We start from the raw sequence: 12965 nt of genomic DNA, 5'->3' as shown, positions 1-12965 counted from the left end.
AATGTGTTTTGTCGATGGGAAATACATTACGAAAGGTGTAGATAGTTATCAATATTGTAGTCTAGTACTACTATAATAAGCTTTAGCTGTCGAATGTAATTTTGTATATTAATATTAATTAGTTGACAGGATAAATGTAATTTCTTTACTTCTGGTTCTTTAGTAAATAGTTGAAGATATAGAACGTTTTATTTGCGCTTCTCGGGCTCGCTCGTTATAACTAGCTACGCTAAATAAGGCGTATATTCTGTAGCTATGCCTTGTAAAATATCTGAAACATTTCCAGTTTGAAATTATATAAATAAATTTTATACTCGACCGCGATGGTTGTATTGAATATAAGTTACTGTTCGAAGAATGGCATTCCCGATAACATTTTTCTGTAATGATTTCCGCCGCTCTCAGCCACTCGAAATATGCGGAGAGTTCGTGTTATATCGAAGAAAATGATTTTCAGAATTTTCAAGTTAATTTCTATGGTAATAATAATTTATTATAATTCTAATGTATATGTTAATGTTCCTTACTTTTGAAAGTAATTGATTCCTATTGTACTTTTTTATGTCATCGCTAAGTGGATGGGGGAAGGAACCCCCTGATATATGTGGAAAATTTAACAATTTCTCGAAGAAAAGAAAAACCAATGCGCTGCCAAGATTGAGAACTGAGATGTTATGGCCCTTGTGGCCCTTACACGAGCAACTCAATATTTAAACCAAAACACAAAAAAATCAAAAAATATCCTTTATTCAAGTAAGGCTTTACCTCCCTTCTAAGTGAATATTTGGAGCGTTTTACGTATGTTTACATATAATTTAGCGTATATATAATTTATAAGCTTAATTCTGATTGGTTATAATACTCAAGAGCAAGCGATGACCAATCAAATTTATTCTTTTACTAGTGGCCCGTCCCGGCTTCTCATGGGTGGACAATGGACATAGACTTTTTTTATATCTTTACTTTTTACTTACATTTTTTGTTGCTGTTTTTCCTACATATTTAACAATTGTCGTTTTATTTCAACTTATTTACACAAAAATCTTATATATTACATATATACCTAAATCTTCCTTATAAATTGCTCTGTCTATTAGTGAAAACCGCATGAAAATCCGCTCTGTAGTTTTGTTTGTTTGTTTATCGCAAACATACATACAGACAGACATGGGGGGACTTTATTTTATAATATGTAGTGATTATAATTTTTATCGTGCTTACTCTAAACTAATGAAACGAAGTCGTTGCATATTATAAGAATTACAAACAAAAGCGCCCAAGAGTTAAATTAAAATTAGTAATTGCAGACTGGAAGTCAAAGAGTCCGAGTTTTATCTGATCCACTGACAAGCTAATTACGAATTGGGACGTATCCAACTATGTTTGGAATTTTTTGCGAACATTCCAATTTCGACAACATCACTTATTAGTTATTATCTGTACTTAGAAAAAACCTTGCGGCAAAATACATATTGAAGAAAGTTTTTTAGAAATCACACCGTGCAGTTAGAGTATTATGTAAAGTAAGAAATTGATTATTAGCATAGTAAAAAATATTATATTACATTAAACTGAATATTTCAAATAATAATATGTTTAAAAAATTAATTTGTATACTTTTTGTTATTTACGGAAAAACTGTTTATTATTCATATTATGTTTGTAATGTGAAAATCTATACTAATAATATTATAAATGCGAAAGCAAATTTGTCTGTTAAATTATTACAGTTAAACCGCTGAAACGATTTAAATTAAATTTGGAAAAAATTGGAAAGTAATAGTCTATTTCTTTTATTCACCCCTTGAAGGGGTAAAATAATGGATGACAGTTTATGTGCTATCAGTAGCTTCACCTAGTTGATACATATTGTTTGATTTAGTTTTAATTTCATTTCGTGTATTAAATGTTACTAAAATCAAATACAGTGCGTTCGTTGTATAAAAACATTATAGGAAAAAATCTATCGCTCTATTCGTTTTGGTACAACGAAACAAAGTCATGTGTTCGATTGAATAGCACTCAACTATTTTAGATTTCTCTGTTTTACGCTTTTTCAATATCACGTTATTTCATTTTATTTTGTATTCATATTTTATAAAATGTTATATATTCCTCTTTGTGCACACTATAACTTAAAAACAATATTTATTTTAGAGCTATTAGTCATGTACTGCGAAGAGATACATTATTTAAGTCATTACTCATTTTATTCAATGTAATTCGATTTGCCTGCTTTTATTTTTACATGATTTAATCACTCAATTGATTTTGATGAATTTGGTTTAAACAAGTATAGAAAATAATGTATTTTTCTTGTTCCTTATCCATATAAGGAACAAGAAAAAGACATTATTTTCTTAATTTCAAATTTAAGGGAGTAAATAAATTTGGTATAAATGGTACCAGATATTAGCCCTTTGAGGGGTCAATTAACAAAAAATAGACATTATACTTGCTTAGATCAGCTTTTCTTGTTTAAGCTTATTAAGTAGTTTTAACTATATCTTTTAATGTAGCAATCGAATAAATTGGATTAATTGGATTGGATTTCTGTAATCCTGTTATAAAAACATATCTATTGTCCGACAAAAGAATTTTGAACCACATATAGTAAGTTAACGTTTCATCATCATCATCATCAGCCCGTTTTCGTCCACTGCTGGACATAGGCTTCTCCAAGCGCACGCCACTGTGGTCTTTCTCCGGCTACTCGCATCCAGCTCCTGCCTACAGCCTTGCGTATATAGTCACTCCACCGTGCCTGAGGACGTCCTACACTACGTTTGCCGAGACGCGGTCTCCACTCTAGAACACGTTAACGTTAGTTAACGTTTGTAACAAGCTTATGCTTGTTCCTAGTATTAATGTAATACCAAATATTTTAAATTTTTATGAACATGTAGTAACAAAAACATATTCTTGAAGATCTATTCACTTACAAAGGCCTCCTTTTCGTAAATTTTTTATCGTCGTGCATTAGAAAGAGTGAGGGATGCTCGTACTTATAAGATGTCATCTTAGTGTGCGTGAGATGACTAAAGACAGCAAATAATACATATATAACATTTGTTAAGTTTTTTTTTAACTATTTTAATTTGGAATGGTGCAACTTTTGATTATTGCTGCATATTTTGTGACTATTTCATTATTCATTTAAATTAGTTCTTTTTTCTTTGGCATATGTTGGCCAGCGAGCACCTGATGCTAAATGGTCACCACCGCTCATAGAAAATGGCGCTGTAAGAAGCAATAGCTATTCCTTTTTATTATGTTATATATCCTTACATCGCCACGAATCAAGGGAACTAAGATGTTTTGTCTCTTGTGCCTGTAGTTGCACTGGCCTCAACCATCAAAACAAAACACAAGAGTATTGGGCACTGCTCGATGGCCGAAGAAAATCAAATGAGAGGGTTGTACCTACCCAGACGGACTTGCACAAAGTCCTACCAACAAGTAAAAATTTAAATAAAATGAAAAGTTCCATAGCTTCAGTAGTTTTCCTGTCAGTTAGTATTATTTCGAATAATTAGCGTTTGAAATCGCAAATTTGCTCGCATTTTAGGGATTAGTCATCAGGTTTTACAAAAATCATGTCCTTCCGTGAGATTAAAATTTGATTCACATCAAAATTTCATCAAATTTGGTTCAGGAGTTAGGCAGTGAAAGCGTTACAGAAGGGAGAGTTAGTTTCTCATATATACGACTAGTATAAATTATTATATACGTATATAATCAAATCAAATCAAATCAATTTTATTCGAGTAAACTTCACAATGAAGCGTTTTTGAATAGTCATTAATTAAATACTACCACCGTTTCGGAAAGTAGCTTCTAGCGAGTAGAAGCTAAAATAAGTTTTAGTATGAGATAAATAAGTTTGAGATACTCCAAGAAGTTTCACCTTAAAAGTTACATTTAAAGAAGGAAAGATAAATTTATTCCACTTTTATATCTAATTGAATAACCTCCTCCTTTTTGAAGTCGGTTGAAAAACGAACGCGTATTAATATCTCTTAATAGTTTAAATGAATTATCAACCAATACCAAGAAATATATCTATAATAAAATGAAAAAAGAACTTCTAAACGGTCCAAAAAATTTGAATATTACGTACAATAACACAAATGTCAATAGAATTTAATTAATGTTTAACATCAAACTAAATTTAATATTGTTTAAAATAAAATTTACGTGTAAAACTTTTACGTAAAAACTGTTTAATATTCGTAGTCCTGTTTATAAAACGGTGTATGAAGGACGCATGCGTTGTGAGAACATTCGTGCTTTCGGACCAGTATATTCTGAGATTCGTCGGGACACAGTCCTGGCTTACTCTGCGATCCCAGTACAACGATTTCATCGATATTACCGCGTGATTCAAATAATGTGTTTCGATTTTTTTTTAATTATCTACGATGGATGGACGAAGGCGTTAAATCTGAATAACATTTAAAAAAAAGTTTTTACTGATTAAAATATTAGTGAAAGTGATTGTGAACTTTTGTGTGTTAAATAACGATTTAGTTAGTTTAATTTGTTTAACTAAGTGTGAACGGGGGCTTATGTTAAATAATCTTTGAAAATTTATTGAATATTATTTTGTGGTGAGTATTATTTTTTTTATTTATTATACTAATTAGTAGTTTGTAATAAGTTATTTTAATGAAAAGGGCTATTATTTAAAATGTATTTTTTATTTCGATGATGCGAACACCATATTTAAATTTGTTAAAAAAATGTTTTAAATATATTAATCACTATAAAAATGGTTAGAGTTTTGTTATAATAACGAAATACAGAGTTTTAAAAGTTTTTTTATAAGATTTTGATTAAGTTTTATTGTATTATTTTTTAATTATAATTAATTAGTAATGTTTCTTAAAATTCAACATTGTTCAGTTACTTTTAGTGTTATTTCTTACTTAATAGTAGTCAATCGTAAATAGTAACATTTTTTATAAAAAAAGGAATACAATATTATTGAACTGTTGAACTTACACTTATGCTTACGAAATTGAATTTTAAGCATATGAAGGTTCTAATCGATTTTTCTATACACTTTTCTTAATTAATAGCGTTTATGATACTAGAATCTACTAGTACTAAATAATTACTTAAAAACAGGCGTAAAAATATTAGTTTTCAAATTGATATTTTTTACATTATTTTTTTTCTTAAAAGAATGATCAAATAAAAGCTTAAAAAGAAAACGATCTATTATAAAAAAAAATTAAATAGAAAAAAACTCGTATATAAAGAATTATACGAGTTATATATTATAAACGTTAACATAAACGTTAACATAACGTATATTTTTAGCGCCGTACAGATTATAGAAAAGGTAGAAATCGAAATGTTTTTCATAAAGTAGGTTTATAGAATCTTTTAATATTATCAGTTAACTGGAAGTTATTTTAAATTGCCTTAATGTTAAACTGCAACTAGACTTTATTACTAATATTTATACCCCGCTTTTGTAACCATAAATAATTAAATCAAAATATAAGTGTATAAGAACAAAATATTGTCGCGATAGTAGTCTAAATATATAATGGGCGAAAGTTCAAAGTGCAGTTACATAATAATATTAAATACTAAGACCTTCTCCGAAACGTCCTGCATCTTCGGGCGTGTGTGTCATTTTATGTATATAGGTTTAGTAGTATTTTATTACTAGGCATTACGAAAAGTACGTCTCATCTTATATATTAATAGAGTAAGCCGATTTTGGTCCCTGTGATATTAGGATGATAACTGCACGTAGAAGATCGGTCATGGTCTTAATTTGAAGAGCTCCAGTAAATGTGCAGATAATTAAAGAGTATTCTTAATTTAAATTTACTAAATTATTACAGTTTAAGTAATCATTTTAGAAAAAGATACTGGCTTGGTGAGGAGCTGGCTATGGCTGTATATAAAAAAAAAACAAATGTTTTTATGCGCGAACAGATGTTGCCAGTTTAGTTTTGTTTAATTTAAAAAAAACAAAACCTGTCATGGGTTTTGCAACTTGGAAAAATCTGTCGAATAAAATTAGGTGTTGCGTATATTAATGAAGACTTAGTAATGAATAACCGTTTGGTTAAGAGTAATCAGAAAATATCTTTATCAAATACTCAAATGATGATTGAAATATTTAATGAATTCGTATGCTATTAATTTTAATTCGTTTAATTTCAATCTTGATACTTGTTGTAGTCACTTAATTGTAGGTATTAATTTCTTTTAATTTGGTTGCTTATAATATAATTCTATGGTATATGTATATATATTGTTCTGAATTAAATAATAATTAAAATTAATTTATTATATTCTATATTTTATGCTATAAATATAAAGTAGCTTATAAATAAAAGAAATTGAATGCAATAATTTTGACGTCTCAAGTCTAAAATTAACTATGTACTGTATTGAATTAAGAGCAGGTTTCGTGTGACAATGTATCGGCACTTAAATAGCCACACCTCACATCGGTGTCGTAATTTTGATAAAATAATTTTTTACAAAAGGATTCGAAGCCACGTACAATTCCAACATCAAAATCATTTCCTTAAAGGATACAGATCGTAACGATGTTTTCGTCTTGCAATATATCAGACTGAGACTTATGTTTCACAGTGAGTGATGATTAAACTGAATCCAAACGAATCTTTTATTGTTTTCAATTACAAATAATTCATATGTTTATGCAAAATGAATTTCTATTTTTCTTTGTTCGTTGTGGAGGTTTTTTTAAATATTCGATTACTTTGTAAAAGGTATCGAAAAAAACTAGAAATTTTCCGAAAAATTAAGATCGTTTATAACACTATGTTGTGTACTAAGAGTAGTAGTAGGAGATGGCTATCGGTGCACCTGACTAAATATTCCGAACTGTTACCAAAAATCAAAACATTGTTAATTCATAATACTGTTACTTATTACTGTTTTATAAGTTACCTTTACAAGTTAATAAATTATAGCTTACTAATTAAAATAAAAATATTAAAATGAATTTATTCTATGTATAATTATTAGGGCCCCTAATCCTTTGCCGCTCAGGAACTCCAAATTTTCAATCCAACTCTAGCTGTATATCAAAAAGGATTACAAATCTATTCTTGTTGGAATTGAATGTTCATAGCGATAACGACTGTCAGACGAGCTAGCTTAATATAAAAATATTGTAATAGAATTCGTCATTTTACAACAACAACAACAACAGCCTTTAAATTCCCACTGCTGGGTTAAAGCCCTCCTCTCCCTTTGAGGAGAAGGTTTGGAACATATTCCACAACGCTGTTCCAATGCGGGTTAGTGGAATGCACATGTGGCAGAATTTCTATGAAATTTGTCACATGCAGGTTCAGCAGGTCAGCACGAGATGAATTATAAAGACTAATTAAACACATGAAACAGCGGTGCTGGCCTGGGTTTGAACCCGCAATAATCGTTTAAGATGCACGCGTTCTAACCACTGGGCCATCTCGACTCATCGTCGCCTGTCGTCATTTTAACGACCACGATAAAGCTTAGCATATTCGTTTCGTTCTTTAGGTTTCTAAAAACGAGTTTGTTATTACTCGTCGCTAGATGGCGTTACTCATCAACTCCTATATCGTTCAACTGATTTCTATAACTCTCAGTACATACATACAGGCTTGACAACATCTGCTAAGTTTTAATAGTAAATAATTTTAATAAAATATAATACATTTTTTTTTGGGTTTTAATATATGGCTAGAAGTTTCGTCACAATAAAAATATAAATATATACTCTACATTGAAATTGAAATTATGGTATTTGTAATATTTATATATATTTATTTGTAATAAGTTAAAGTAATATTACATAAAAACGATATTTTCTTAGGAAGCTTAAGCAAAACGTCTCTTTAAGCTTCTTAAAATGGGCAATATTTCTTCAGCAGGATATAATGCAAAGTGGCTCATCTATGTAATCTTTTTTTATTTATTAATATATTATTCAGACTTAAAGTAAACCCATATTTTAGCACTAATGATTATAATTAGATGCGAATTTGTAAAGACTTGTGTAATTTGGAATATGTATACATAATATAATATTGGTATTTAACTTAAAAATATATATTATGACATAAATCTCATCATAATCCTTACTTATTATTAAATAAAAAAAAGTAAAAGGCAGTAATAAGCTGAAATGGCCCAGGTGTTAGAACTCGTGCATCTTAACCGATGATGTCGGGTTCAAACCCAGGCAAGTGCCACTATGTGAATGTGCTTAATTTGTTTATATAATTCATCTCGTGCTCGGCGGTGGAGGAAAACATCTTGAGAAAACCTGTATGTGTCTAATTTCAAAATCTGCCACACTCGCATTTCACCAAACCGCATTGGAACTGCGTGATGGAATATATTCAAAACCCTCTCCTTAATTGGAGTGTTACGTCACTTTTTTTTAAAGAAAAGTAACCACCATTTAAAATCTCACAGCATTGAGATGTAGCTTGGTAAAAAGCTGGCAGATTTTCATCATCCACGTCAAACCTCACGATCTTTTTCTTCGCTACCAAACACGAGATGAATTATAAGTTCAAATTAAGCACATTAATTCAGTCGCGCTTAACCCGAGTTTGTTCTCATAATCATTGATTAAGATAAACGTCTTTTAACCACTATTCCATCAAGGGTTTTTAATATATACCAAAAACGTTTAAGTGTCAAGCCAAAAATGTTCAGAGTATACATTGGTTAAAAAGGCAAATTAGAATATAGGTGACCTGATGTTAAGTGGCATCATATAGACATTTACACCTTCATCGCTCAATCTGGAACATGGAATAACTAATGAGTATGTGTTCATCTTGGCCGTTACACTGAGACGCCGAGCCTATGGGTCAGATAAACGAAGCTTATCTCATCCCGTAATAATAATACTGCGTACGAGATTCGTAATAGTAATACATACAACACACTTTAATTATTAATAGTATTACAGCGTATCTCTATTCCTAATAATAATAAAGCGCATTTATAATATTACTATTAAAATTGAGATACACTTTATTATTATAAATAAAATTTTAACAAAAAGAAAAACCGACTTCAAACAAAACACTATTTTAAAACAAATAAAAATGCACTAAAAAGTAATAAAAATAATTACATATTTAACATATTTTTGAGAGTCCTCCTAGGTAAAATGAAATGAAAAATATTAGACTACTTAAATCGATTTACGATTATATAACGTAGTTATAGTTATTGTTATATTTATTATTATGTTATATAATTTTTATTTATTTTTTGATTTTAAGTGAAGCTGATGCAGACTAACATTTTTTTCTTAATATGGATAGATTAAGCGTGCCATTATATAAATCAGAAACTACTTCGGGGACAGTTTCAAAAGAAACTTTCGAATAAAGCAAAAAATAGACTTTCGAAAATGCGGCTTTAATAAGTCATGCGGCATAAACTACAAGGTACCACCCTCGAAAAAGCTGTAATCAACCTCAGTAAAAAACTTTGCAAAAGAGGTATTATATGACATCACATCATATACACTAAATTTGATTAAAGACAGTAAGAAATTCTGCCCCAAATCGCACGCTAACTGTAAGCTGTTTAGGAGTTCCGTCAATACATATGTAATATAAAACAAAGTCACTTTTTCTGTCCCTATATCTTTAAAACTACGCAACGGATTTTGATGCGGTTTTTTTAATAGATAGTGTAATTCAAGGGGAAGAATTGTGTATATAATACATGAACAATATAGGAAAGAAACACTGACAATTTTAGAAGTTTGCAATGTGATGTCGTAAATAAACAAATTATTTAGTATAATTAGTATCAGTATTGCACCCGTGAGAAATCGGGGCGGGTCGCTAGTTGATTATAATATTCGATTATGACAATTACATGAACATAACCACGTTCCGGAAGGTGACCCACGGGAAGCACTACCTTTCAAACAAAAAAAAAATTATCAAAATCGGTCCACCCAGTAAAAAGTTATGAGGTAACAAACATAAAAAAAAATACAGACGAATTGATAACCTCCTCCTTTTTGAAGTCGGTTGAAAACATATCTCGATTCCTAATATTAGTACACTGTATCTCTATTCAAACTCAAACTCAAATATCTTTAATCAATATGGAACCATTACACTTTCTCATTGATGGTCAAATTAAATACTACAATCAGTTTTAAAAAGAAACACCCTGACTTGATAAGAACCGTAATTTGTAATAGTAATACAGTGTATCTCTATTCATAATAATAATACAGTGCTTCTCTATTAATAATAATAATATACTGTATCTCGATGTGTAATAGTAATATAGGCATCTCTATTCGTAATAATAATAATAAAGAGAGTTTCGATTTGTAATAGTAATACAGCCCGTCTGTATTCGTAATAATGATAAAGCGTATCTTGATTGGAATCGAGATGGCCCAGTGGTTAGAACGCGTGCATCTTAACCGATGATTGCGGGTTCGAGCCCAGGCAAGCACCGCTGATTCATGTGCTTAATTTGTCTTTATAATGCATCTCGTGCTCAGCGGTGAAGGAAAACATCGTGAGGAAACCTGCATATAACAAATTTTATAGAAATTCTGCCCCATGTGTATTCCACCAACCCGCATTGGAACAGCGTGGTGGAATATGTTCCAAACCTTCTCCTCAAAGGGAGAGGAGGCCTTTAGCACAGCAGTGGGAATTTATAGGCTGTTGTTGTTGTTGTTGTATCTTGATTTGTAATAGTAATACAGGGTATCTCGATTCATATACCGTATAATAATAAACCTTATGTTCGAATGTTACGAATGTTTCGAAAAGCTTAAAAAAGTAGTTCTGTACAAGACGGTAGAAGAATTCAACTGTTAATTAGCAACGGTAAAACCTGAACTTTGAACTTCATTAACAAGACAGTGAATGCTCGGAGAAGAAATCGGACGACTAACTTTACTTTTCATTAATACTACTATTGTGTTCTTAAATAGCTTTAAAAATACGTCTTATTCTACGTTTAATTGGAGAAAGGGTCACATTTAGGGTAGTGTATGTGTGTTATTTTATTTATAACACATACAGGTTGATACTTAAATGAGTCATGAAATGATACAACTACAACAGAAACAATAGCCTGTAAATTTCCCACGGTGGGCCAAGGCCTTTTCTACCTAGGAGAACGTTCGGAACATATTCCACCACGCTGTCGCCACCAATGAGGGTTGGTGAAATGCACATGTGGCACAATTTCGATGAAATTAGACACATGCAGGTTTCCTCACGATGTTTTCATATCATAGTATTATATCTACATATATAGTGGTGCTTGCCTGTGTTTGAACACGAAATCATCGGTTAAGATGCACACGTTCTAACCACTGGGCCATCTCAGCTCCTACCTACCTAAAGTAACAACTTTACTTCCGGGTAGAAGAATCCGGGCAATAGTTGTGGCGCGAATGGATACGATCCGTGAATCCCTCCACTTAAATATTTGGGTTTATAATATTGAGCAGGTTAAGATATTTTAGTTACATAATAGTTGATTTAAATGGTCTTATTAAACACAGCAATCATTGGAACTACTGAGTTTTCACTTGACTGTAAGTGAGCCAGTGTAGTCATATTCATTTTAGGTAAGCTAAGAAAAAAAGGTACATAAAATAGGCTATTTTGTTAGTTTGCCGATTATCAAATAGTTTATATGGTATTCGAGTGAAACTAACAGTAACTAGTTAGAATCATGGAAAGTATAACTGTGTTATCTTGAAGCTCCTAGAAGAAAAACGTTATATTGCTGTAAAAAAACAAAAGTTACTGTCTATAATAAAAGGTCTAGAACATATTCCAATGTGCTGTTTAAATATCTAGAGCATGTAGCAGAATTTGAATAAAAAAATAGACACAAGCAAGATTTCTCAAGAAGTTTATACATCGCTGAGCATGAGATTAATTGTAAACAAAAAATTGGAAATGAAAATTCAGGGGTAGTAACAGTCTGTAAATTTCTCACTGCTGATATAAGGCCTCCTCTTCCCTTAAGGAGAGGTTTTGGAATATATTCCACCACGCTGTTCCAATGCGGGTTGATGAAACGCACATGTGGCAGAATTTCGATGATATTAGACATATGCTGGTTTCCTCACGATGTTTTCCTTAGCCAAGCACGTGATGAATTATAAACACAAATTAAGCACATACATATAGTGGTGCTTGCCTGGGTTTGAACCCGCCATCATCGGTTAAGATGCACGCGTTCTAACCAGTGGACCATCTAGAGATGGCAATAATTCAGGGGTACTTGGGTTGAACCCGCAATAATCGCTAAAATGTACTCGTGAGCAATGATCCGTCTCGGCTCATGACAGCGACGTTATCTCGCTATTGACTAATTACGATGTCATCATTCGTTTTTTTTTCTTCTTTTTTTTTGTTAAATGTTGGCAAAGGTTCAGAAATCCACGGAGCAGCGACAGATAATTTATGGTTGCGACAAGTTTTTCTTAAAATTTTTATTGCAACAACCGAGAATGAAATATTTTCAAGAGTTGTCGTGGAGTCGAATGCCTGTGAATGTTGTTTACGGAAACGCGGAGTCTGTAGTTTTTGATTTTGAAATACAAGGAAATATAGTTCACTCGTTAGATTTTTTCGCAATTCTATTTATTATATTTTTTTCGACATCACGTTAATTATTTTTTATTATTAAAACATTGGGCTATCACCCATTCATTGAATTCTAGCATCAGAGAGCATACTTTATACTATATTATATAAGTCTATTAGCAGAAATGGCTAAGTGGTTAGAATCTTCACCAAAGGTCACGTGCTCAAACGAAGATAACCCGGGTACATTTTTATGTGGTATTTATGTTTATTCATTTTCTGCACGTATCGCATTTTTCGCATATGTAATATCAAATAAACTTGCCTTTCACCTCAAGAGATGTGCGATCGTTTAAGAATTCACTTTCG

Source organism: Vanessa cardui, chromosome 3 (assembly GCF_905220365.1).
Source record: "Vanessa cardui chromosome 3, ilVanCard2.1, whole genome shotgun sequence".
NCBI lineage: Eukaryota > Metazoa > Arthropoda > Insecta > Lepidoptera > Nymphalidae > Vanessa > Vanessa cardui.
The sequence above is the reverse complement of the archived record's forward strand: the minus strand, read 5'-3'. Positions refer to the sequence as shown.